This window comes from Petaurus breviceps, unplaced genomic scaffold, assembly GCF_028583685.1.
Source record: "Petaurus breviceps papuanus isolate PSGF00001 unplaced genomic scaffold, PetGlider_PUasm1.0 189, whole genome shotgun sequence".
NCBI lineage: Eukaryota > Metazoa > Chordata > Mammalia > Diprotodontia > Petauridae > Petaurus > Petaurus breviceps.
The window spans coordinates 29,911,841-29,932,744 of NW_027185809.1; the positions used below are offsets into that span (position 1 = coordinate 29,911,841).

At 41.7% G+C, this 20,904-nt stretch overlaps 1 protein-coding gene across 3 annotated transcripts in view; it reads right to left on the reverse strand.

Moving 5' to 3' along the window:
• The window catches only part of MIDEAS (mitotic deacetylase associated SANT domain protein), a 152,523-nt gene that overhangs the window by 80,664 nt on the left and 50,955 nt on the right, over window positions 1-20,904 (reverse strand). The window contains exon 1 of one of the 3 annotated variants that reach the window (XM_069092136.1): window positions 2,154-2,729. The exons of the other annotated variants lie outside the window; for them this stretch is intronic. The gene's annotated coding sequence lies outside the window, so the exon portion shown is untranslated. Of the gene's footprint in view, window positions 1-2,153; window positions 2,730-20,904 lie in introns of those variants that run through there. 3 annotated transcript variants of the gene reach the window in all.

The window sequence follows — 20,904 nt, forward strand, 5'->3', positions numbered from 1 at the left end:
TACAGCTCAATCATGCTAGGGAATGTAGCATAGACCCTACATGTTAACATTAAATTAGGGTTAACAATTTATCATCATAATTTAATTTTTACTTATGTTTTCTTCACTGCTCATGGAAGAAGGCAGAATATGATGCTGGAATAATTGTTTAATCTTTTTATCTTAAGATGTTTAGCAGGGGAAATCTAAATCTTCCTTTCTCCTCATCCAACAGCAAGTGAAATGGCCTCAAATAGCTGTGTGACCTTGGACAAGTCACTGAATCTCACCTACTTCTGTTTATTCTTCTTCATTTGTAAAATCATTATAAGTCTCTACCTCCCAGGGTTATTGTGAGGATAATATTTGTAAAGTGCATTGCAAACCTTTAAATGCTATGTAAATACTAGCTCTTATTATTATGACCTATATCTGGACCACCACTTCTGAAGGGCCAACTTTTACCACCTCTGGAGGCCACCAGGGTAGATGGTTAACAATTAAAACTTCTTTGGGCTGGCCTATTCTCTGCCCCTTACCTACACCTAGCTTAGAGGAACAGCCTTCACAGCTACAATGCTTTCCTATCTCTAATAAGCCCATATCTCCTCGTAGGAACGGACTGAAAGTAGCAGTACAGATTGAGCTGCAGTGTTCCAGCTAGGGTTCACGAGGGGAACCTCGGAAAATAAGTGTTACCCTGGTGCAAAAAGCCTTCCCTTCCACCTGGCTTTGTGGAAGTTGTGTTCCCTGGGATTCGCCTTATTGATCCGCCCCCCCCCCCCATCCCCAGCTGCAACAACTCCTATGACAGATGTATAGATCTTTATTACCATACTGGAACCTCAATACCTGACTGCTGTACCGTCCAGTTTCCCCACCCCCCTTCAGTTAAGGTCTACTGAGCAAGGTCTATTTGGAATTAAAGAACCAGGAAGTCACAAAGTTTTAAGGGCAAATCATTTTTTCTTTCGCCAGGCAATGCTTAAAGAGGAGTTTCATGTAAGACTCCACTTGCTTGCAGCCCAGTAGAATCACGAGGCGCCTCCAAACAGACCAGCCTTTTGGAAACCACTCCAAAGCTGCAACAGGTCTCCCTAGACCTTAGATCCTCCCTGCTCCCGGTATCCTGTTCACCAAGTGGAGAGAGAAGACGAATGCTCAGAAATCAGGGTTAGTGCCGGCAGAACTTGGGGTTCATGGGGAAGAGGAGAGAGACCATACGGCGGCTGCAGAAATTGGCTGTACAGTGGGATCCGAGACAGGGTGCAGAAAACAATTCTGGGGAGCATGCAAGGTCCAGCCTTAGTCCCAGCTTCCTCCTCAAATATTAAAAAAGAAGGAAAAACAATCGCTAAAGCAGGCTCCCCATGGGCCTCTAGGCTACTAAGCTGACAGCCTAGCCTTTTATCATGGGGGCAGAGGAGAGGGGTGCGTGGGAGTGGGGTGGGGGGGGGAGGGGAGGTGTTGTCTGGCTGACAGGTCTGAGGTGCCGGGGGCGACCTCTCTGCCTCTCCATCCGCTCGCCACGGCCCTGCTCCCGGGAGACTCAGGCAGCTTTCTCGAATCCTTCACCCTCCCTTCGCCACTCGGGGGAAGCCGTCCCGTCCGCCAAAGGCCAAAGCCCGCGACTCGAAAGTGTGGCTCCCTCCCGCAGCCGCTTATTCTCTCTCCCTCTCCAAAGGCCCATGTGGCTGCCCCGGCCATGACGTTGCGCCAGGGCTAAAAAGAGCAGTCCGAAAGCCGCGGGCGCCGAGGGCCCCCAGTATTTTCCGCCGGCGGCCGCGCCCCGGCTGGCGGAGACAAGGAGGACCGAGCTGCGTAGCTGCACCAACAGTCCGTCTGCAAGCACACGCAGCAGGGGGAGGGGGAAGCACGCACGCGCGCGCACACACACACACACACACACACACACACACACACACACACACACACACTGAGACACACACACACGCGCGCACACGCACCGCGACCCGCAAAAGTTATCGGGCACCGAAATCTCCCGGAGCCAGCACCACTCGAAGGCTGGAAGCCCAGGCCCCGGCTGCCCGTCTGCAGCCGCATCAGCCCCGGCCAGCACCAGCCTCGTAGCAGCCACTGCTTGCACGCAGTCGATCCCGACCCGCCGGGGCTGGAGCTAGCAGCGGCGGCCAGGCCTCTGGGACCCCACTTACCCCACGCCTGCCCCGAGGGCTGGGAGCGGGCCGCGTCGGCTTCCCTTCCGGCTGCAGAGGACGGATTTCGATCTCTCGGGGCACCGCCAGCCAGCTTGCACGCACCTCCCCAAATTCAAAAGCAAACCGACGCTCGTTGCCCACCCACCCCCTCCTTCCCGGCAGATGGGCCCTCGGTCCCCGGGTCCGGGGAGGGGTTGCAAAGTTTGCTCGCAAATCCCTGGCGTCCCGTCACCCTAGGTTCGTCGTGCCAGGGCTGAGGACCTGGTTCGCACAGAGCCCGTGTTTTCTCCCTCGCTCTGTGTCACCCACAGCCCTGCGATGCGGTGTCAGGATTGCACGGCTCTGACTCATCGGTTGAGCTCACAGCTTGAAAAAAAAAAAAAAAAGAGGCGGGGGGAGCGTGCAACAGCAGAGGAGGACTTCTCCTCCGGCGCTCGGGAAGGATTGCACAACCCCAGCCCTCCACAGCCCAGGGACACCCTGCGGCCGCGCACACTTGCACTCCGGCGGACTGAAACCAGCTCTTCCACTTCATCAGCACTACAGTCTTATGATCTCGCCCTCCCCGGAGCAGGCCGGTACCCGCCCACTTCCTGTGACCAAATAAGGCTGGGAAAGGCGTTTTTCAAAACCACCGGCCTCGCCACCGGAGTGGGGATTTCCAGCGTACCTCTGCTCCACTCACGACTTGGGTCTGCTCCCCTGCCAAACCTCCTTCCTCTAAGGTCGGCCGCCGCTTGGTCCGCAAGGATCCAGCTGGCCCTAGCTATGCATCGCTTTCCCTGCAAACCCCAAGGTCAGGAGGAGATGCTGACGAAATGTTTGGAAACCCATCAGCCTGCCAGGAAAGTGTCCCAGCCTGGGCAGGGGGGGGGGGGGGGGGGGGGGGCGGCAGAAACCAACACAGGTGAACGAGGATCTCCTTCCAGAAAGAAAATCTTACATTTTTTTGGATGCCGTGTCGAGACATACTTCTTCCCCTCCCCAGCCCCCGCACGTTATTAGCACAGCACAGTATCCCCCCACTTTCTGACTTGGCAGAAGGACCTAGTGCCTGGAAAGTGAGAGAAGGGAGGCACGATTTTTTTTTTTTTACTAGAAATCTTCCTGGAACCCACTTTTGAAGGACCTATGCCTTAACAAAGTAGAAGTTACTGGGGTTTTCCTTCCTAAAGAAGTCTGGTTGCATTTAAAGGAATTAGACTAAGCCTTCCTTCCACAACCACAATTTATCCACCCTCTCTATCTCCAGTCCCACCTCGTGCATGCCCAAGGAGGTTAATATAAATATCAATTCTATCACTTTGGGTAAATTTACCTCTCTGGACCTATTTTGTCAACTTTAAATTTATCTCTTCATCTCCAAGGTTCTTTGCAGTTCAAACAATTTAGGATTCTAGAAACCTGACCTATTTGGTGAGGTAAGTAGGTGTGTAGAGATTACCTCCACCTGAAACCTCTTCCCTGGAAATGCTTTACCTGCTTGGGAAGTAAGATTCCAAGTCTTTGCAGCACCTGCTCTAGATCCAAAGGTAGATATTATTTATGCTGAGTGGAAAATTTCAAGTGTGGATTGTACAATCTGGACTTTAACTGCTTTCTGAAAGAGGAATGGAAATCAACCAATAAGCATTTACTACATATCTGCTGGGGGTAGCTAGATGGCACAGTGGAGAGAGCACTAGGCTTGGAATCAGGAAGACCAGAGTTCAAATTCTGCCTCAGATACTTAATACCTGTGGGATGCTAGGCAAGTCACTTAACCCTCTTTGCCTCAATTTCCTCATCTGTAAAATGAGCTGAAGAAGGAAACGTCAAACCACTCCAATATCTTTGCCAAGAAAATCCACATGGCATGGTGAAGTCGGATAGTAGTGAAGAAAATGACTGGACAACAAAATATTATATTACATTTGAAATGATTTACGGTTTACACAGCCCTTTCCTATAAACATGATATTCATGCCCCTTATCTCATTTGATCTTCAAACATGACCTAAAACTCATCACAACCAGTCTGGCCTCAGTTTCCTCATCTGTGAATTCCTGGTACACCTCATTAGTACCTCCTGGTACTAATGACATGACCCTTTGAGGCAGGAAGGGCAAATGGAAAGAGCATCAGATTTGGAGCTGGAGGTTCAAGTGCCAGCACTGCTTCTAAGAGCTTGGGCAAACTGCTTTAACTTCTCTGGGCCTCAGTTTCATCCCCTTGATTGAGGGAATTGAACTGCATGATGATGGTCTCTTCCATCTCCAAACTGATTGATCTATGACAATAAATATAACAATTAAACCAATCTTATAGGTGATAAATAGAGCACAGAAAGACTTGTGTTCAAATCCTGCCTAAGACACTAACTAGCTATGTGACCATAGGTGAGTAATTTAGCCCCAGTTTCCTCTTCTTTTAAATGTAAAATAATAGCACCACATTCCAGGGTTGTTTCAAGAATCAAATGAGATAATATTTTTCAAGTGCTTTGCAAACCTCTAAGCACTATATAAATGCTAGCTATTATTGTTTTTATGGTGGGCAGCAAGGTGGTAGAATGGATAGAGTGGCTGGCCAGAAGTCAGGAAGCTCATCTTCCTGAGTTCAAATGTGACCTCAGACACTTAGGTATGTGACCAAGACATTTAGCCATATTTGCCTCAGTTTCCTCAACTGGAAAATCAGCTGGAGAAAGAAGTGGCAGACTACTCCAGTATCTTTGCCAAGAAAACTCCAAATGGGGATACAAAGAATCAGACACGACTGAACAACAACTTTTTATTATAAAAGTAGATGTAAAAAGCTAACAGGTAAAAGGGGGATATAGAGGGGCAGTTAGGTGGTAAAGTGAATAGAACACTGACCCTGGAGTCAGGAGGACCTGAGTTCAAATCCGGCTTCAGACACTTGACACACTTACTAGCTGTGTGACCTTGGGCAAGTCACTTAACCCCCATTGCCTTCACTTCCCCCCTCAAAAAAAAAAAAAAGCTAAAGCTAACCCATGGATCTCAAGCCCATTACTTCTTTTCAATCTCCTGAGGAACAAGGACACAGAGGAAGAAAAAAATATAGAGAGCAATGTGATATACTGAAACTTTTCAACATCTAATTTCTACTCTGGGAACTAAATGTACCAGCAAAGGCACTCAATCACATACAATGTCTGGTAAATGAATGAATGAATCCTGATTAACTATCAAGAAATGTTCTCTTAGAATTGAACGCTAGACTTGAATTTGGAAAAATCTGCATTCAGATCCCACTTCTTACTCCTACTAGTATGACATTGGACAAGTCACTTCATTTTTTCTTTTTTGGGCTAGGTGGCACAATGGAGTACCAGTCCTAGAGTCAAGAAGACCCAAGTTCAAATCTGTCCTGATTTCCTAGCTTTGTGACCCTGGACAAGTCACCTAACCTAGTTTATCTCTGTTTTCTCATCTGTAAAATGAGCTGGCAAAGAAATGGCAAGCCACCCCAGTATTTGCCAAGAAAACCCCAAATGGGTCTCTGGAGAGTCTGACAAAACTGTTTCACTCAATAACAACAATGACAACAACTTCAGCATCTACCTCACTAGAGTGCTGGAAGGTACAAATGAGATAATAACATATGTAAAGTGCTATTTATGATTACTACTTGCCTGTCTGGGTATGGCTCAATGTAAAGCAGCTAAGTTTTTCATATTAGTTTTGTTTCTTTCCTCTAACCTACTTCTTAGAAGTGAATTAGATAAAAGTGAAACCAAGTGGTTATCAGTGTACAACTGCTACTTTGGTCTCCTCCAAAAAGAGCAGTTACAAAAAAAAACTTACAGAATTGTTCATACCCTTTGAAGCACAATATCCCTATGGGGTTAAATTTCAAAAGTCTTTTTTTTTAATTTTGCAGCAAGAATTCAGGACAAAAATATTCTCAATGGTACCGGCATTTTTTTTTTTTTTTTGAGACTGGGTCTCCCTTTTTAACCCAGACCAGAAATGTAGCGGCCAATCACTGGCTCCATCCCACTGCTGATCAGCAGGAAAGCTTTGACCTTTTCCATTTATTGGACCAGTTTGTTCCTCTTAGGCAGTCTGGTGCCTTCCCCCATCTCAGGAGATTACTATATAGTTTTCAGACTTAGAGGAGACACCTAACAGGCTTTAGCCCTACTACCTAGGCTCAAACGATCCACCATCCTCAACCTCCCTAATAACAGAGATTACAGACATGTGCTCAGCTTCACAGCACTATCTTTAAGAACAAAATATTGGAATAAATGATGCACAACTATCAGGGAATGACTAAACAAATTGTAGAACCTTAATGTTATCCATTGGAGGCACTGGAAATGTCTAGCTAGAAGACTTGGAAATGATATGATGGCTATCTTCAAGTATCTGAAGGGCTGTCTTACAGAGGGGAGCTAGACTCTGGCCCCAGAGGGTAGAACACAGAGCAATCAGTAGGAATTGTAAAAGGAGGGAAATATAGGCTTGATAAAGGAAGGAAGGAAGAAAACCTGCTAATGATCAGATTAGACCAAAAGTGGAATGAATGGGTTGCCTCAGGAGATACTGAGTTTTCTCTCTCTGAAGGTCTCCAAAAGAAGACTACAATTTCTCAGGCATGTCATACTGGGGGTTCCTCTGGAGTATTGGCCTGGACTAGATGGTCAATCAGGATACTTCCAAGTCTCAAATTGGGTGATTCTGTGAATATCATGGAAAATTACTATGCTGTACAAGAAGACAAATATGAAGAATTCAGAGAAATGTGGAAAAACTTGCGTGAAGTGATACAGAATGGACAAAAGCAAAATCCAAAGAACAATATATATAATGGCTCCAATTTTATAAATGAAGACCACTTTAAACAGCAACAAAACTCAGATCAAATACATGGACAATATGTACTCAATAAAGTTAAACAAAGCACACACCCTTCCTTTCTTTCAACAAATGTAAAATGACTAAAATGTAAGATCTCATATACAAATCAGTGGCAATCTCTTTTTTAAAAGCTGTTTTCCTTAACTGTGGGTTGAATTATGAGTTTGTCAGGACTTGTATTTAGCAATCAAATCACAATAAAACAAAACAAAACAAAAAAACCCCAGCAGCTGCATCATAACCTCCCTTTCCAGGCCAAATTCCTAAGGAGCTTTGACTTAATGCTGGTCAATAGAAGACACACACGATAATTGCAACCCTGGGTATTCAATGCTAACCAACCCAAGTGACATTCCTTAACCAACTAGAAAACTCTTCTCCAGAAATATATTGTTGGAAGAGTTTCCACTGCAAAGAGCCAAGATCCACAAGCAGCCTGGGAGATCATCTCTAACTCTGGGCACCCTTCCTCCCACAGTCTTCCATTCTGGGCCACTAATCTTGGGTCAGTGGTCATACACGAAGGGAAGATTGAAATGGCAAAGTGCATATGGCAATGAGAAACCAAAGAGCCTCAGAGATGCCTCAATCCAGCAGGTGTAGCACATTGTATCATGGCTACAATCAATTTCAAAGCCTCCCATTCCAGGCATTCACATTAAGGATCTGGGTGTGGTGGGTGTGGTGAGATGAGATCAAATCCAAGAGGTTCAGAAATGAAATAACCTGGCTGGTAGGAAAGGAGAAAACTTTTCTAAATAGGGACCAGATGTGTGATTTCAATGGTGCAGGGAATCTCCTGGTGAAGAAAACTCCTTGTACCAATTCAACACCTTCTCTGCAGCTTAGTTTTAGACTAGAGCACTGCCTAAAAACTGAGAAGTTAGATGATTTGCCTAGGGTCAAGCATCCCTTGAACTCTGGTATTCCTAGTTTCAAAGCCAGGTCTCCTTCAACTATGCCATGTTTCCTCTATAGGCAGAGAAAACACTTCTTGAAGGGGTTGTTTAGAATTCAATCAATTAACACACATTTAATGCACAGAAAAGAAAGTAAAATCAAGAGAATGTTTGCACCATATATGCACATATGTGTGTATGTAATTTTAATGTATTAAAATACACAGTTACAATAATAAGGAAAACACTAAAAGGAAGCTAAACTCAGATTAGTTGCAACAATATCCACTCCCAAGAATGGAATCAATCAATCAATAAGTTTTTATTAGGTTCCTATTATGTGACAGTGATCCTCATACAGAGAAGAAAAATATAAAGATCTGTTTTCCTTAGAGAGGTACCTTTAGAATTAACTATGGTAGGGCAGCTAGGTGGTGCAGTGAATAGAGCACCAGCCCTGGAGTCAGGAGGACCTGAGTTCAGATCCGACCTCAGACACTTAACATTTAGTAGCCGTGTGACCTTAGGCAAGTCACTTAACCCCAATTGCCCTGCCTTCCCCCCTTCAAAAAGCAAAAAAAAAAAAAAAAATTAACCATGGTACCTTAGAATTTGTCAAATTCAACCTCATTTTACATGTGAGGAAACTGAGGCCCACATGGGGTAAGTGATTTGTCCATAATCACATAGCTGTGTCATTTTTCAGTCATGTCCAACTCTTTGTGTCCCCATTTGGGGTTTTCTTAGTAGAGATACTAAAAGGGTTTGCCATTTCCTTCTCCAACTCATTTTACAGGAGGAAACCGAGGCCAACATGGGTAGGTGACTTGCCTAAGGTCACACTGTTAGCCAGTGTCTGAGAGGCCTGAGGCCAGGTTAAGTGACTATTTAACTTTGATTACCTCCCCCCTCTCCCTCCCCGCAAAAAGTTGGAAAAAAAGATTAAAATTAAAGCTATAATACAAGTATAATGATCATGCTGTTGCTATTTGTCCTTTGTTCTCAAAGAGGACTATAACATGCCATGACATGCAAGTAAACTGGATTTAAGTGAGGGAGGGCTGTGCAAAGTCACCAGCCTCACTTTTTCCTCCTCAGCCATCTGGGTTCAGTGGCCAGATATGGATGAGAACAACTGGAGATGACCCAGGATGCAATGAGGGACCTTGATCTTTCCAAGCTAATTGTCTTTAACAAGTCTCAGTCTGACTGAGATAGTGCCATTCAGTGATTAAGGTTCAAGCCCTACTTGGACATTGTTTGGGCCCTGATTGGCTCAGAATGAATGTAAATAACAATTATTTTTGTTTTGGCCAGAAAGCCTGAGGGTCTTCCCCTCTCCCAGATCATGCAAAGTTGAATGTGATAAATGCTACAGATGTGGTACAAAGTACTACAGGAATTCAAATGATGGAAAAAAAATTTTTTTAAACCCACCTAAATATGTGGCAGCTAGGTGGTACAGTGAATACAGTGGTACACTGGCCCTGGGGTCAGGAGGACCTGATTTCAAATTCGGCTTCAGACACTTGACAAGTTACTAGCTGTGTGACCTTGGGCAAATCACTTAACCCCAATTACTTTGCCTTCCCCCCTCCATAAAAAACTAACAAGCCACCTAACAGGTCATCAGAAGAGACTCCATGGAAAAGGTACCATTTGATCTGGGTTCTGAAGGAAGAGTAGCATTTCAACAGACGAATTCATGGAATTCTTATGTAGCCAGAGTACTCAGGCATGTTCTAGGAAGGTCTAGTAAGCCTCTCCTCCCTCTGTTGTTAGTTCCCAGAGTAGGTGTAAATTCTTCATTTTTCCAGTAAGAGGCCTTTGTTCTGGGCATGAACTCAAGTTATTACAGAATCACAGAATTTAAGAATTGGAAGGGACCTTAGTAGCCATGCAGTCCTACCCATACCTGAAAGAGACCTGCCACCATAACAAAACTGGCAAATGGTCACCTAATCTCTCTGCTTAGAAATTTCCAGGGAGGTGGGACCTACCATGTATCAAGGCAGACCATTCTACTTTTAGACATCTCCAATAGTTTTTCTTTTTTCCCTGACCTCAATCCGTCCTAAATTTCCACCCATTGTTCCTGGTGCTGTTCTCCCAAAGTCAACAAAATTACTACAATTCCATTTCCACGTGAAAGCCCCTCCAATACTTGAACACAGCTATCTTGTTCCTCCTGAACGCCCTCTTCTCTTCACTAAATATCCCCAGTTCCTTCAATTTATCATCTCATCATATGGATTCAAGTTCCTGAACACGAACCCATCCTAGGCATTCTCTTCTTGACATTCTCTGGCTTACCAATTTTCTAAAGAAGTACTGGTACCCAGAACTGAACCCAATACTCAAGATATGGCCTAAGCAGGGCAAAATACTGCCCCTTATTCCTGGAAACCATGGCTCTTCCAATGCAGCCCAAGGCTGACAACTTTTCTGGTTGCCACATCAAACTGTTGATTTCATATGGAGCCTTCGACCCACTTAGAATCCATTATCTTTTTCAGATAAACTGCCATCGAACCCCAAATCTTGTCCTTTTGGAGCTTTGTTAAGCACTAGTGTAGGACTTTACATGTATCCCTATGAAATTCATCGTATAAGATTCAGCATAGCCTGTTCAAAACCTTTCTGGATCTTTATTCTGTTATCCAAGAGTGTGAAGTTATCAAGTTTTGGGGTTTTTTTGCCCTTCAAGTGTGATGAACATGCATTTTATGTCTTTGTTAAAGTCATTAAACCTCACAGGGATAAGTACAAGTCCCTGGAATACTCCACAAAATACTTCTTGCCACACTGACATGAAAGTTGTGGTCGTGTTTGGTTTTTTTTTTTAATAGCTGTTGCCCAGTGACCTGTTTAGAAGGAAGGAAACAAGCATTTATTAAGAACTTACTAAAATGTGCCAGGTGCTTTATCAAATATCTCATTTGATCCTCACAACTCTGAGACATAGGTGCTATTATTATCCCCATTTTATAGATGAGAAAACCGAGACAGACAGAAGCTAAGTGACTTGCCAGGTTCACACACCTAGCAGGTATCTGAAGCAGGATTTTGTAATGGTAACATAATTTGAATTTGAAGACCCCTTTTTGTATTGGCAAGGTAGCAGGTACTTAGCACTTAGTAACTGATCAAGCCTTTGTTGGGGAAACAGAAGGCATGAACTCCTTCCTGTAACAGGAAGGGGTTGGCTGAAACAGGAAGCTAATGCTGTGTATATATAAGGAAAAGCCCCAGAGAGACACAGTCAGAATTTCTTGGGACCAGCATCTGGTGGCAGAGTAGCTGCAGAAGAGAGAATGGAGAACTGAGCCAGAATTTCCTGAGAACTTGTGGTGGTGGAGCTTCTTCCCAACAAGAGCTCAAGAGCCCAGGAGAAGACTGAGGAAGCATGACCAGGATGCTGAGACTTCTTCTGTTTGTGGCTTGGTTGAGCCTTGAATTCCCTGGAGCAGAAATGGTGAAGGATTTGAGATGGACTGGACCCTGTGAACTTCAGTGTGGAGCAGGACCTACCCAGAGAGCTGGACAAGGAACTGGGAGCTGTCTGCCACTGAACCCAGGTGACAGTCTGGTGAATCCAGATAGAATCTGGGACCATGGAAGGGGGTCCAGGGAATCTGAGAACTGGCCCCAAGTCAAGATGAAAAGACCTCTTCTTGGGTACTGAGTAATGATGAAATGGTAGTTTACTAGTGACCTAGGGGTGGAGGGTTTGTGTATGATACTTAGTAATTGCTGAATAAGTGACTGATTGAGTTAACTTAGTTGCCCCATGAGTGGAAGACTTTTGACTATTGTACTTTTGAGATGATTGTTCTTTGTTCTAAATATTGTGACCACTTTGAAAACTGTGGCCATTTTAATGATAAGCTGTTGTGAATACTATTGTGATTTTCTGTGATAAGTTGTAATATTGTGAATGCTGTACCTTGATTTTCTGTGGATGTTTTGCTTTGATTTGTTATGTAATCAATGGAGTGTTCACTGTACTGTGTAATCAGAACCTTAAAAGCTATTCACAGTAGCAGTCCTCTGGAAAGCTGCTTGTGCATGGCATTACAGATTTGGAGTTAGGTCTTCCTGACTCTAAGGTCAGCTCTCTATCCATTGTGAGATCTAGTCTGTAACAACTGCCATTAACAACTACTCTTTGAGTGTAGCCAAGAAACCAAGTCCTAAATCCACCTAATTATATTACTTTGTAGTCCATATCCCTCATCTTTTTTTCATAAAAATAGAATAAGATACTCACTAAAATCTAGGTGAAATACATCTACAGCATTCCCCTGATTTACCAGTTTAGTAACCCTGACAAAAAAGGAAATAAGGATAAAATTAAGAGGTGAAAGAGGAATATAATGAGAGGAGATAGGGAGAGACAGAATAGGGTAAATTATCTCTTATACAAGAGGCAAGAGAAAACTGTTACAATGGAGGGGAAGAACAGGAAGGCAAATGGGAATGGGTCAACCTTACTCTTGAATTTGGCTTAAGGAGGGAATAACATACACACTAAATTAGGTATCTTACCCTACAGGATAGTAGGGGGAAAGGGAATAAGAATAAGGGGATGATAGAAGGAAGGGCATGTTGGGTTTGGAGAGTTTAGAAGCACACACTTTTGAAAAGGGACAGGGTCAAAGTAGAAAATAGAATAAATTGGGGGGGGGGAATAGGATGGAGGGAAATATAGTCAGTCTTTCACAATATATCCACTACAGAAATGTTTTTCGTAACTACACATGTACAACCTATATTGAATTGCTTATTTTCCCAGTAAGGGTGGGTGACAAGGGAAGAAGGGAAGGAATCTGGAACTCAAAGTTTTAAAATCAAATGTTTAAAAAAAATTATTATTATTATTTACATGCAACTGGGAAATAAGATATACAGGCACTGGGGTATGGAGATCCATCCTGCTCTACCAGAAAGTCAGAGGGAGGATGGGGGAGGATACAGGAGAGAGCAGATTGGGGGAGGGGATATTCAGTGGGATCACTGTTTTGGGGTGATGGGTAGGGGAAAAACGGGGAGAAAATTTGTAACTCAAAATCTTGTAGAAATGAATGTTATAAACTAAAAATAAACATAAAATTAAAAAAAATAAATGGCAAGAAGTGAAAAAAAACAAAAGGAAAGAAGGTTAGTCTGGCATGACCTAGTGTTGATGAATGCTTCCAACATTACTCACAGCGGCTCAGCAATCTCATTCTCGACTTCTTTCTGTATTCCAGAATGAAACTCATCTGGGTCAGGTGACTTGAATCCATCAAAGACAACTAGGTACTCTCTTACTATCTCCTTATCTGTTTTGGGTATCAACTTTCTGTCAGCCATTTTTGTTTTCTCATCCCCATCCAAAATTCCTTCTCCTTGGCTGAGAAAATTAAAGCAGAACAAGACTTATGCCACTTTTCCCTCTCTCTGCTGTCTGTGGTCATCTTCCCATCTATCCCAAGCCATGGTCCTATCTCTTCTTTGAACTTCTTTTTTCTTCCAATTTGACAAAAACAAATCATTTTACTTTCTTAAGCTTCCTTTCCTCTCAGTTCTGAACTTTAGCTTTCCCGATGCAATTTTTATAGGACCATACCTTGTTACATTTCTCATTCATTTTTGTTGCCTCTCCTTGCTGTATGTATGTTTTTAGATATGTGTTGGTTATTGAGGTTCCTGTGCATCCATATTAGTCTTTTCAGACAATTCCCATTTCTCTAACTCATTGAAATTATTTCCCTTTGTAGATATTTTTTAAATGATCAAACCTTTTTTTCTCCCTCCTATTTTCCTGGGCCCACTAAAAAAAAGAGAGAAAGAAAGAGAGCAAGAAATATAGAACCTTTTCAGGTTCAGATAAGCATAGCTGAGAAAAACCAATTCCCACACTGGCCATAGTCAAAAGTGTGTTTCTGATTCTGCATACTAGTCTATCATATCTCTGTTGTGAAATGGGCAGTGTTCTTTATCATCAGTCCTCTAGAATCATAGATGATCCTCGCACTGATAAGAGTTCATCAGAATCATTCATTTTTATAGTTTTGATGTTAGAGTAGAAATTGTTCTTCTGATTCTACTCACTTCACTCTGGACCAGTTCATGCAAGTCTTCCTAGCTATAAACCATCACTTTCTTAAATTCTTACAGGAAAACGCTATTCTATTACATCCACATATTTTGATTTGTTCAGCCATTCCCTTTGTATCTTCAGAATTTTATCCTTTGGAATTTCATATCCTTCTCAGGTTTGTTTCTTCTGAAGAATTTCAGCCCATAGGATCCTACTTATTCTTCCTATAAACCTTTTGAAATCTGTTTTCCCAAAGTCTGAGGTATATGTAAATCATAAGTTTTCTTGTTCCTCTATCACAAACTCTAGGAGAGGTGGTCTCTTGCCCCTAGCATTCCTAGACTAGCTGATATGCCTGAGCCAGTCTCTAGATAAGTCAAACTTACACAGATTTGAGTAGCTACCCCCACAGATTTGGTTCCCAACAGAGGGGTTGGCACATCCTTACAGTTCCTTCAAGGAACCACATGCAATGCAATTACTGACCAATTAAGGTAAAAAAAAAAAATCAGTGGGGAGAAAGAATGACAAAAAGAAGGCCCTAGAGAGAAGTCAGCACATCCATGTGGCCCTACCAGGAGAGAAGTAGCTGACCGAAAGAGAAGGGATTAGAAGGACTGCCCAACCTTACTCAGACCTGAAGGAAACATGTACATAGCTCTCAAAAGGAACAAGAATCAACACAATAGGGGGCCATGGAATGCACAAAGGTGCTACCTGAATTTCTCTCTTCATTTTACTTTGAATTGTGGACTGTACTTTCCTAAGGGAAAATGGAATTTTCTAGAAGGACTTCTAATGTGGCACTATAAATCTAGAAAAACTATGTAGGTCACTAAGGAAGGTAGAGCTCACCAAGAAGAGAGTTTCTTGACTTCCTAGCAATCCTGAATTCTTCCTGTATGGATGACCTCAATGCCAGGTGGCATCTGTCAACACTAAAGGTTTGAAGTAGAAGCTGACCAAAGGAGATAGTTACCTTAATGACTGAAAGGCTTGGATTTGAATCTTTTGTGTTTTCTGTTAGATAAAAAAAAAAATCAACCCTCTCCTATATTTAATACTTTGTTGGACCAAATACTTGCATAGAAGCTGAGGACCCTTTTAGGGAAATTTTAGTCAAATTCTGATGCTCCCAGAGAAAAAAAAAACCTGGGTGTGTAGGAGCATGATATAAAAATTATCGAAAAATATCAATGTGAACCTAAGTCCCTGGTTCTATGAGTCAGTTGAAATATAAGTTGCTATAAAATGTCAAAGCTGGAAAGCAATTTATTGATGATATTTAGTTCAACTTTTCATTTTACAGATAAGGAACTGGCAACTTGAAGTGGTGAAAGTACTTGCCCAAAGTCTTACCGAGCCAGGCCTTGAACTCAAGAATGCTTTGGACTCCTAAGCTACTGTTGTTGTTTTTTTTTTCAACCACAAAGATGGGACAGAAAAAAGGGATCAAGAGGTTAAAAGGAACCTTCTTTCCCTACCCTTTGCTTTTTATTTGGAGAAACTCCCAGAAATCAAGCTTGGGACAGACTGACATTGTAGAGTTACTGAATCCTAGAATGAAAGTTTGTTTCTGGAATGGGCCTTTCAGTAGCTCTTACAGTCAAATCAGGTCAAATGAAGGAGCATTTATTAAGCACCTATTATGTGCCAAGCACTGTTCTAAATTCTGTGTTAAGTAAAAGAAATACAAAAAAGGCAAACACAATCCCTGCCCACAAGGAACTTACATTCTAATTGTGGACCCCACTGCAAAGAACTTTGTTCAAACAAGATCTATACAGGATAAACTAGAAATAATCTTAGAGGGAAGGAACTAACATTAAGAGGGACCATAAAAAAGCCTTCTTGCAGAGGGTAGATTTTAGCTAAGATTGGAAGGAATCCAGGGAAGCTAGAAGGTAAAAGTAAGGAGAAAGAAAGAATTTCAGGCAGAGGGGGCAACCAGTGAAAAGGCCTGTATAGATAGCTCAAGCAGCAGAAAAGAAAGGCTTAAAAGGCTAATACAGGGACCCTATCCAAACTAACATACCCTTTTCTAGGAAACCTCTGTGTGATAAACAAAAATATGCTCTTTTTGTGGTGGCAAAGAACTGGAAATGGTGAGGGGATGCCCATCAATTGAGGAATGGCTGAACAAGTTGTGGTATATGATTTTGATGGAATGCTATCATTCTATAAGAAATTTTGAGCAGGCATTTCAGAAAAACCTGGACTTAGATGAACTGATGCTGAGTGACGTAAGCAGAACCAGGAGAACATTGTACACAGTAGCAGCAACATTGTGTGATGATCAGCTATGATAGACAATGATCTAAGACAATTTCAAAAGACTCATGATGGAAAATGTTATCTACATCCAGGGAAAGAATTATGGAGTCTGAATGCAGATCAAAGCATACTATTTCCTCCTTTTTGTTTTATTTCTCATGGTTTTCCCCTTTTGTTCTGATTCTCCTTCTTTCACAAAATGAGTGACGTGGAAATATGTTTAATATGATTGTAAAAAAAAGGAAACCTCTATGTATACACATACATGTGTTTACATATGTGTGTATATATCTTTATCTATGTATATCTATACATATAGATATCTACATGTGTCTATAGATATATATGGATATAGTTATATCTAGAAATATGCCTGCATACATATGTATATACATATAAACTTGTGCATACATATCTACATGCATGTACATATACACCTATACATGCACACATACACACACAAAAATGGATTATAGGACTTAAAGCTGAAAGGAACCTTAGTGTCCATCAAGTCCAACTCCTTTGATTTATAAAGGAGGAAACTGAGGTTCAGAGTGGTGTAGGTCACACATATAGTAAGTGGAAGCTTCCAGGACTCAAACTCAAACCTACTCCAGATCCAGCATTGTCTCTACCATAAAACAACACAATCAGAATCTATTAACTTTACTATGTATATTAATATACAGTTACTATACACAGTAGTATACAACTAACCTTACTGCAGTGTAGAGAATTCTAGAGCAAAAGCTATGTACAGTTAAGGGACAGTTGAGTATACACAAGAACAGTTCCATGTTATTCAATTAACCAGGCACTGGTTTAAAGCATCAAATAATTCCTTAATCAGTGCTGTCGGTCTTTGCAGTATGAAGGCTGTTCCACTAAAAAAACTTGAGTTTGTTGTCTTCTGTGCTAATCCACCTCAGGGGTGAACTTGGTCTCTCATAGGTCTTTTTTCAGTAATATTTTTTCCTAAGGGCAGCTAGGTAGTGGATAGAGCACTGGGCTTGGAATCAGGAAGACCTTGAGTTTAAATCTAGCCTCAGACACTTACTAGCTGTGTGACCATGGGCAAGTCTCTTAAACCCTCTTTGCCTCGGTTTCCTCATCTGTAAAATGAGCTGGAGGAAAAAAAAATGACAATCTATTCCAGTGTCTTTGCCAAATGGGGTCACAAAGAGTTGGATATGACTGGGGGGAAAATATGACTGAAATCTTTTCCTAATGGGACCCTGGGTTCCCCTAGTCCTCATACCCACCCCATAGTTGCAAGATTAGAATTTTTCATCATTTTAAGCATTTTTGATTTCATAGTGGGGAACTCCTTTCACCAACATAGATCACAAATTCTCTAAGACTTAATAGATGGTTAAATACATAGAATGTAAACTCTAAGAGGTCAGGAACTATTTTGTTTTTATCTTTGTAATCACTGTACAGTGACAGTAATTTTTTTTTGGAGGGGGCAAGGCAAGGCAATCGGGGTTAAGTGACTTGTCCAAGGTCACACGGCTAGTTAGTATCAAGTGTCTGAGGTCTGATTTGAACTCAGGTCCTCCTGGCTCTAGGGCCAGTGATCTATTCACTGTACCACCTACCTGCCCCTAGTGATAGTCATTTAATCACACATAGCTATCACTGTTGTCTTTGAGAGTTGCTGTAGCCAAAAAACTTACCCCACAGCTAACATGTTGATGATCCTGTCTGAATTAGCTAGGTTGGTAGTCAGATGACAGATGTATAGGCCTTCAGCAGGCCCCTATTCAAATGACCCCCATGTTAGTAGGAACTGGAAAAGTTTGCACTCCTTTGGTATCGCCTCTGAGAACTTATGGTCACCTCCATGCTATAATAAGGCAACAGAGTGGGACTTAAGTGAAGATAAAGCTGTGTTGCTGCCACCCACCTGACCACCAAATCAGCTAGAGTGTCAAATGGACTCTGCTCTCTAGGAAAATCTTTTTAACCATTATTGGGTCTCCCATCTGGATCAGCTCATTCTGGGTTTCATTCCCCCCTTTCCTTTCCAACTTCTCTCTTAAATCCACATGTCCCAGTTCTTTCCTAGCTCTCCTCCCAGACAGAATCACTAGATCACTTAATAACTTAGATCTACCCATTATGATGTCATATTCTTTTTATAGGAAGTCAGGTAGCTCAAACACACGTTAGTGGGTAAAGACAGCCTGATCTCTTTCTGGGAAGTCCCTGCAATTTGTTCTAACAACATTTAAAATTTTTAAGGCCCCTTCCTGGCTCTACTAGTAGCTAGCTATGTGACCTTGGGCAAATTATTTCCCTCAGCCTCAGTTCCTTCATATATAAAACAATGAGATTAGACTATATGATCTCAAAAGTCCTTTCCAGTTCTACATCCTGTGAAATTTTTGGAACATCTGCATAAAGAATATAGGATCACAGATTCAAAACTAGAAGGAACTTTAAGGTCATCTGGTCTTACCTTCTTATTTTACAAATGAGGAAAATGGATCCCTGGTCAAGTGATTTGCCCAAGATCACACATATAGTAAGTGGGAGAGTCAGGATTCAAACCCACATCCTAACCTTTTTTCCTTCAAACCATGATATAAGATATACAAAGTGATCTATAAACCCTACATCATTTTACAAGCACAAGGCATTATTATTACTTTGATATTTCAAAAAGAACTACAATTTCATCAGTGTGTTCATTCTTTCTCACTGATGCAGACTGACCTTCCTCTTACCCCCAAGTCTATTAGACTGTGTCATGAATCACTGTGGTTTGAAAAAAATAAACACTTGGTCACCAATGTCCTAATGATGGGCCACTATATCCATTGCTTCCTCTTTGATTCCTCTGCTTCTGACTATCCAGACTTTAGCGCCATGATACCTTAATGACCTTCTCACCCTGGATCGCATCTCCATATCTGTGGCACCTTTTCTCCTATTGATGAGTTCTTCCCAGAACCTCCATTTTGAAGAATGACCCCAGGTCAGTCAGCCAACTTTTATTTCTCTTCCAGTTCTTTCTCTGAGTCAGCAATTCTGTCTAGCTCTACTCAATCATTACAAAATTCCCAGAATGAGTACTCTACATTCACTGTCCCCTATTCTACTTTTTCATTACCCATTCCCTGTAATATGGCTTCTGCTCCTGCCTCTCTCCGATATAGTTCTCTCCAAGGTCACTGACCCTTTTTTTTCCTCACTTCACTCTGAATCAGTTCACACAAATCTTTCCTTATTTCCCCAAATGTTCTTTTCTTACTATACAATAAAAGTCCTTTATATTCACAAGCTAGAATTTATTCAGCCATTCCCCAATTGAGACACAAATTCTGTTAGCAATTCTTTACCACAACAAAAACTGCTTCTCTAAGTATTCTTAGGCATGTAAGTCCTTTCCCAAGGTTCCTGAACTTCTTGGAGTCCACACCTAATAGTACTATCACTGGGTCAAAGGGATGTACAGTTTAATGACCTTTGGGGTATATAGTTCCAAACTGATTTCCAGGATGGTTGAACCAATTCAAAGTTCCAGCAACAGCTGTACTAGTGTGTCTGCCAACTCCCCCAAATGTTCCAACAATTGTTATTTTCCTCTTTGCCAATCTGATGGGTAAAAAGGTGGATCCTGTGTTGTTTTGATCAGCATTTCTCTTATTATTAGTGACTTGTGACATTTTTTTATATGGTTACTGATAGGTTGCATTTCTTTATTTGAGAATTGTGTCTTCATAGACATTGACCACTTAGTGGGGAATTGCTCTTTTAATACATTTGTATTGGTTTAAAATATATATATATATAACTTGCAGACTGGACCTTTATCAGAAATATACCATGAGGTTTTTTTTTTCCAAAATCAATTATTTCTCTTCTGATTCTAACTACACTTAAGTTTCTTCTACAGAAGCATTTCAATTTTATATAATTAAAAATTGTTGGTTTTTTTTTTTGCAAACATCTCCTTTATTTAAGTAAGAATTCCGCTCCCTTGCCTTGTCTTGAAAAGTATCTTCTTCCTTTGTCCTCTAATCATTTTAAGATATGATCTCTTGTACCCATTTGGAATTTAGAGTGGTATACGGCATAAGGTTTATCTAAACCTAATTTCTACCAGACTAATTTTCCCAGCAAATTTTCTCAAATAGAAGTCCATATTCCAGTTGTCAGTGTCTCTGGTTTTTTTTTTTATCATATACTATATTTCCATGGTCAGTTTGTCTTAAGTATTGTTTTCTAAACTATTACACTGATGATCACTACCTCTTTAAAGCCTTCCCTAATTGCTCCGTTCCCAGGTGAAAGTGGTCTCCCAGTCCATATAATTCTCATAACACTTTGACTTCTACTTTGCACTTTTATCTCCCTTTCCTTTGAATTTGTAAACCTGTCCTTCCCTCTATTAAATTGTAAACTCCTTGTGAATAGGGTACAATACTTGGCCAATAATGGGTGCTCATTATATATCTACTGAATTAAAGACCTCAGGGTGAGCTCTTCATCACAAAAGGCACCAAAATGTGGAAACAGTGGTGGTGTTCTATTTGTTTGTTTTAGATACCTGTTGATCTATCATCTATCTATCTATCTATCTATCTATCTATCTATCTATCTATCTATC